General features: G+C 41.3%; 1 protein-coding gene across 2 annotated transcripts in view; it reads right to left on the reverse strand.

Annotated features, from left to right (window-relative positions):
* ERAP2 (endoplasmic reticulum aminopeptidase 2) overlaps nucleotides 1-3,672 on the reverse strand; it is a 258,175-nt gene extending 254,503 nt beyond the window's left edge. The window contains exon 1 of one of the 2 annotated variants that reach the window (XM_029572856.1): nucleotides 3,549-3,672. The gene's annotated coding sequence lies outside the window, so the exon portion shown is untranslated. Of the gene's footprint in view, nucleotides 1-376; nucleotides 467-3,548 lie in introns of those variants that run through there. The other variant, XM_029572865.1, reaches the window with a different exon arrangement.
* Between the last annotated feature and the right edge of the window lie 3,855 nt (nucleotides 3,673-7,527).

Genomic DNA, 7,527 nt, shown 5'->3' on the forward strand with positions numbered 1-7,527 from the left:
CCCTTCACCCAGGATTCCCTATGGATTCAGCCTTGAGGAAGATCGGGCGGAATATCTGTACCTGGTCTCTTAAGGTAGACTGAGGGAGCTGTCTATAAACTCCCTCACAAAGGCATAAACATAGTAACACACTGCCATGACTATAAGTATAGTCCTTAGCATAATCTAAGTTGTCTCTTCTACATACCAGCACAATCCATAAAATGCACACACAAGATCCAAACATATAAGCTGTGGCTGAGCAATTGGCTGTAACAGGTACTGCAAGTTCTCAGCAACTCTGGCCCCTCTGACTTTCCTGCCTTGCTTAAGCTTTTGTCCAATTTTTTTTTTGTTCCAAACAGCAGACCTCCCCTGCACCCTCCCCCTCACAAACCTCTCTTCACTGCATTCAGCCAGTTTTCCAAATATGCAGCCTCATCCTGCAGGAACACACTCTCTTCCCTCTCAAGGAGCCTGCAAGCTCACACCCTCTCAAGCAATCTGCTTTTAAGCCTCTTTAATCAGACATGCTCTGCAGCTACTGGTTACTACCAGATGAGGCTCTAGACCTGCCCTAGGGAGGCAGCAATACACACAAGCTAGTTCCAGTCCAATGTTTCTGCTAACCTGTACAGAGGACCGCCAACGCCCTTCTATCCGCCTGGTGCTGCTCCAGCCATCCTGCAGTATGAACTGAACAAGGACCTATAGTCTCATGGGAGCTGCCAGCACCACAGAATTCAAACCAGCAGTTAGAAAAGAGTTGGAAATCATCACACAAATTAACAAGACCATTGCTCTGCCAGCACAAATAACATTAGACTGCCTTTCTGCAGCTGTCCTTTCTGCTGTACATCACAAAACCTCCTGTGCAGGTTACACCCTGTCATAGGCTCAGATTTCTCACATGAAGTAATATCTATATCCCCTTTCAAATGAAGCAAATGTAGTCATTTGTATACCTTCCGATGAGCGCCATTTGAAGAAGCATTATAGATGACACTATGTGAGACAGTCAAGCTATACGTCCCTCATTTCCATAGGGAAAATTGTAAATGGATTATTCTAAACTTTATGATAAATAGAGTCTCTGTGCTTCTCACCACCCCTTTCTCCTTTGATGCATACTTAAGCAATAAACAATCCTGGCACAAGTCATGTTTTCTGACATTAGATAAAATTCCAAACGTATTCTGTATGCGTATGACACAACCTTTTTCTACAAAGTTCTGCTCCCCATAGCCTCCTTGAACTGAAACATTAGCATTAATGTTGTATGCTACAGACATAGTTCAGTTCAGTTCAGCAGAGTACTGGAGTCTATGAAATAAAAGATGATAAATATGGTGCAATAAAGCCTCTCATCATACTAACTGAATCTTGAATCGGGGTAATTTCATCCTATGGACTAAAATTCATGGTTAGAAACGACACCATTACATATTTAATTTTTGCAAAAAAAAGCTAAGAAAATGCACAGAATGTACCAATTTTTACTTTGCTGTAGAAGGTGAGAGGAGAAAGGGAGCAGGGTCTGCTCTGCCTCCTCTCCTTTTATTTATTTCTCTAACTTGGTACGCACCTTTCCATGATCACTCAAGGTGAAAGACAAGCATAATAACAAAAGAAATTAATCATAAACATAGCACTAAAATTAATATTACCATGAAACATAGATATAGACAGCAATTTTAAAATGAGCGCGCGTATGCCCAGACATGCATGTATCGGTACACAAGCAAAGATAAAATTTAAACAACCTTTCTAAATTTAACGTAATTTAAACATTCAATAAAAATGAATACAATAAAACATTTAATATCAAAAGGCAATCATAAAATTTGAAAGATATGCAGTAATTGAAATCAAATTCCTGAGAGCATAGTTTAAATAGATTTCTAAAACATTAGTCTATCTGATGATTCACCTCTAATGCTCCTGCCGCTCTCCTAGAAGGCAAACTGAAGCAGTCACCCCCCAGTTTCCGCTCTGTAAAGAGGCCCTGCCCCAATCCCTCTATAAAAGGAGGTCCACATCCCCTCCCCCTCTCCCCCCTTGCTCTTCCCAATTCAGCCTATCAGCACTCGAGCAGAACAACTTAGTTGCCCATGGCATCTAATGCTTTTTTTTCTAAATTTAAATCACCAACTGGTGAATATTTACTGACTCAAAAACATATAATTTACACTCTCAAAAACTTATAATGTAAATATGTTTCCAGCCATGTAAATGTCTGGATCTGTTTTTCTATCTGATCTTCTTTGTATTTTTTCTTCTTCTCACTCTGACCCAACTATCCTCCTTTTCCAAATACAAATATACTATTTTTTTTACCTTCTAAGCTTGCCATATCACCCCTTTCTCTTCTTTCCTATGCTTCTCTCCTCTTATCACTATTCCCTTCCCCACAACCCCCATTATATTCCCCTCCTCAGATCTCCGGATCCCTTTCCTAGTCCTTCTTCCTGCCACTCTTTCCACAGTTCCTCCTGTTTCAACTTCATGATCTTTCATGTCGCGCTACTTCATGTTCCCTTCTTTTTATTTATTTATTTATTTTATTTATTTGCGTTTTTTCTATACCGGCATTCATGGTTAGAAACCACATCATGCCGGTTTACATGCAACAAGGGGTGAGAACAAAGAACGGAACATAAACAAGTGCAAGGAGATCAAAAGTTACATTACAACAAGGGTCTTAAACTTGGAGGAGAGATAAGAATAGGAGAGCAGAACTGTAAGGATTACATTATTTACATTATATACATTATACTGTGAAGTTTTTTGTATAAATTACTATCTCTTATAAAATTGCTCTTCTTTATGTTTCTTTTCCTCTTCCTTTGTCCAGTTCTCCTCTTTCCCAAGCAGGATCTCACTAGCAGCAGTACCGAGTGTTGGATGTTGCCTCACTCTGCCGGTACTGCTGGTTTTTACCACTCTCCCATTCTTAACCCCCTTCTTCCCACTGTCCGGATCAGTTCAATTGTCACAGCTAATTTTAACACTGACTGTTAAAACAGGAGAGCCCCTTTCTCTACTGACATACTCAAGTGGCCATACGTGTGCAACTCAGTATGATATATGTTGTACACTGAGCAGCAATCAAGGGTTTACATGGTTTCTTAATTATTTTGTGAGCTTCTATCTTTGTAAAAACTTGCAGACCGTACTACCTTATACAATAGTAGATTACAGTGGTGGGTGGATCTTTGGACTGCAATAAATTTATTTAACACTCCAGTAAACAAAACTAAAAAACTCCACAGACACAGTTTGTTCTCAACAGGTGCACAAAGTTACCAAAAGAGCTTCTGTTCAACACATAAATCTAGGCAAAACATGAAGTACCTCTTTTAACACGTTTACAAAAAAGCACAGATTTATTGTTACTAATTCAGACAAATATAATAACAAAATAACATAAATATTATGACTGGGGCTACAGCTTTTAGGTTTCAACTGATAAACACTGATAAAAACATTCCCACTAGAAAAGAAATCAGTGTTCATTGGATAAACACCAGAAATATACTACCTCTCTCCCAGTCCTGCCTTAGACCTACCAGTCTCTTTCTTTGCACCTTTTCTGTACTGGTGGCTCCTCAGTTGCACAAGTTCTTATCTGTGAGTAGGCATCTGCTCTCCTCCTCTGTCTCCACTGCACAGCTGTTCCCGATAGCAAAGTCATGGGAGCTGGGGATAAAGACAGAACGAGTATAGGTGGGCCCCGAAAAAAGGAGAGGCAGAGATGGACAACAGGAAAGGAACACCCCCCCCCAAAAAAAAAAATAAATCCTGACATTTGTGCATCTATATAAAATTCTAAAACTGCTAGAAAACAAACACCTAAATTTATAAATTAGAAACACTTTAAAAACAGACACCCTAGTTATGACACAACATCGCAATATGAACATAACAGATGATGAACACATTCAGCCCATGAAGATGAAAAAAAAACAGCTTGAATTACCCAAATTCAGAAAGTAGAAAACGTTCTGGCAGAAAGAATTGCCCGCTTTGCTGAATAATCAACTTTTATGTGAGAGCCTAGGGGTGGCCATAAGGAAGACTAGAGCAAATAGTTGAAGGAACCTGGCACATTAATTATACAGTCCAAAGAAAACAAAAAAAAACTGCTTTTCAGCAGCTCTTCAAACAGAACTATATTAACATAAATAGGTTGCAAAGAAAGACTTGAACAGGAACAAAGCAAATGTTTTAGATCCTCAACAGAATTCTCTAGAAACAGCAAAGTCAGTGTCTTCTCTGCTTTAGAGCAGAGCTTATATATCTCCTAAAACTTTTCCATAATTAGAACATTTAATCTACCTGATCATACATTCTGTCACAGCTTTAGTACTTGAAAATCTTGGTCTGGAATGAAACCAGCCGATCCAGTCAGACTGGTTGGAAAACCAGGACTAGATTACAGGTAGCAAATCACCTATAATCCACAAAAAAAAAGATATAACAGGAAAGAACACAGCTCAGATGCACTGAGTTATCTCAGGAAACCAATAGATGTGGTTTTTCAGGCATGCACTACTCTGAATCATGCTTGATCCTCATTATTCATATCCTAATTCACAGTCACTTACCTAACATGTGACAGCACCAATATTTGGAACTGTGTGGAGCAAACACAATAGGCATACCTACACCATGAATTCAGCTCAGACTAAGGGCAAGAAGCCAAAAATGCCCACCCACACTTTAGTCATATACTGCCTCAATTAAATATACCAAAAAACATGATGCACACAACTCAATTCCATGAGAAGTAAGGGAAGAGAATATGGTACTTTAAGTATTTAAGACCTGGACTCAAGACTTATGTCTAGGGCTTGAATAAGAAATACAGACATAATTAAAGAAAAGCCAATCAACCTGGAAAGCATTATGACTTGATGATTGTGCCTAGAGTCATGGAAACTATTTGATTTTCTCAAGGACTAATTAATATCATATATAATATATAAATTGACTTCCACTTCAAAGTTTAATTTTTCAAATATTAATATACTTATGCAAGAAAATGTTTATATAAATTAGTGAATAATGGTCATCATAAAGGTGTCAGCTTGTCAACATAATCAGTATCAATACACGTGATGGTTCAAGTGGAAAGGCAACATCGCCTTTGGCAAGAATTTTGAGTGACGTCATCAGGCGGCACGATATGGAGCTATCGCTCAAAGTTAGCAAAAGTGTTGCAGTTGTGGACCCTTGAGCCTAGGTGGCATTGGCACAACCTGCAGGGAGGAGCCCTGCAGATTCCCATCAGCAACAGGCAGACCCGGAGAAAACAGAAGCCCAGTTGTGCTTCGCTTAAACAGTCTTTGTTCCCCTCGGGTTGAACCTTTGGGTGCCAAGGCTGGCAGGTCTTTGGTGGGATCTCTGCTGATGGCAGAAGTGGAGGACCTAGGAAGCAATATGCTCTACCTGAAGAGTAGGGGGACCTGTTGTTGAGGCACCGAATGAAGGAGCGAGTGAGCCCTTTACAGAGCTTTGACCATGACATCATCTTCTGGCACCATAGGGCTTTTCCCGCCACTGGCCCTTTAAAAAGGCCGAGATCTGGCGTGTGTATTCCTAGGAAGCAGGGCATCAGCTGGAACTGGCGGTGTCTGGCCACATGGAAGTCAGTGGCATCCTGCTGCATTGGAACATGGCAGACCGCCGCTCAATGCATGACGGAAGCCAGCATGGAGCCAAGGCAGTCCGCAATCCATGGACCGCCAAACATAACACAAAGGTTTTAGTCCATGAGCAGGCGCAGGACTTCCCACTCTAACAACCATTCTGGAACTCTCTTCAGTTGATAACAAAGCTAGTTGAACTCTTTACAGTAGATGCTGTCCAGGGAGGAGGGGCAAGTTTCACATGGCTAATTCATCCTGCTATCTACAGAAAACACAGTATGCAAATTTGCTTTTTCCATCGATAAGCAGGCTGAATTAGTCTTGCTCAATGAGGAGTCCCAAGCTGAGAGTTGTTATGTCCATTACAGTATTTTTGTCTCTTTCTTTTTATTTCTGCAACCCGGACTCCTTCATGGACAACATGACTAAGCTGTGGTGGTGTAACTGAGGATCGTCCTTCCTACTGAACTGCCAGTTGCAGCCGCACCTTCTAGGCAGTATTGCAATGTGAAAGTATGAATGGTTGACCAGGTGGTGGCTTTGCATAAGTCTTCGATAGCAATATCCTTTGGGTGTGCAATTGATACCGCTGTTGCTTGCATCTGATGTACTCTTACTGGGTATAAGAGATTTATTTATTTATTTGAATTCTTATATACCGACATTCCTGTAAAATATACAGATCACACTGGTTTACAGTTTTGTTTAAAGCTACAGGAAGTGCCAAAAAATAAAATAACAAAACGTAACGAACCCAAAACTGCGGGGTGGTGGGCGGGTTTCGTGAGGACTAACATCCTGCTGTCCTGTGAGAACACCTGTTACAGGTAAGCAACATTTGCTTTCTCACAGGACAAGCAAGATGGTAGTCCTCACATATGGGTGAGTACCGAGCTGAAGATGTCTGAGTATGCACCAAATGTACCCAAAGACGTGCAACAGGCACAACAACTGGGGTGGAAATTTGGTAGAGGGCATCCTGAACACTAACGGGCAGGCAGAAGGGTGTTGGTACTTCAAGTTGCAAAAAAGTTGCGCAAGACAGATTGGCTAAAGATGGAATCTTGTCTTCCAGTCTTGTATAAACAATAGTGGGCTGTAAAGGTATGGAGAGAACTCCAGGTAGCAGCGCTACAAATATCAGGAAGCGACACTGAGCGTAGGTGCGCTACTGAAGTTGCCATGGCCCTGACAGGGTGTGCTTTCACACGGTCTTAAAGTGGAATGTCTGCTTGCTGAAAGCAAAAGGATATGCAGTCCGCTAACCAGGAGGAGAGAGTCCGCTTACATACAGGCTGCCCCAATTTGATGGAATGGAAAGAAACAAACAATTGAGTGCTTTTCCTGTGGGCAGCTGTACGGTCTAGATCAGGGGTGGGCAAGTCCGGTCCTCGAGGGCTGCAAACCAGTCGGGTTTTCAGGATACCCCTAATGAATATGCATGAAATAGATTTGCATACAACTGAGGCAGTGTGTATGCAGGTCTCTCTCATGCATATTCATTAAGGATATCCTGAAAACCTGACTGGTTTGCAGCCCTCGAGGACCGGAATTGCCCACCCCTGGTCTAGATAGAACGCTAGAGCCCGTTTACAGTCAAGGGTATGCAGAGCCCGTTCTCCCGGATTAGAATGGGGTCTGGGAAAGAAGGTCGGTAGTAAAATGGATTGATTGATATGAAACTCCGATACTACCTTAGGTAAGAACTTAGGGTGAGTGCGGAGTACTACCCGGTCGTGCAGAAGTTTAGTGTAACAATTTCTAAACAACATCATATAGGCCAACAAACTTTGCCATTGCCAAAGTAGTATTGTAGATTTAACGAGACCTCATATGTGTGGCGGGCTATTCAAACACGAGCCCTACTGCCACTATTAGAAAAAATTGCGGTAATGAT

Source organism: Rhinatrema bivittatum, chromosome 1 (assembly GCF_901001135.1).
Source record: "Rhinatrema bivittatum chromosome 1, aRhiBiv1.1, whole genome shotgun sequence".
In the NCBI taxonomy this organism is placed as follows: domain Eukaryota; kingdom Metazoa; phylum Chordata; class Amphibia; order Gymnophiona; family Rhinatrematidae; genus Rhinatrema; species Rhinatrema bivittatum.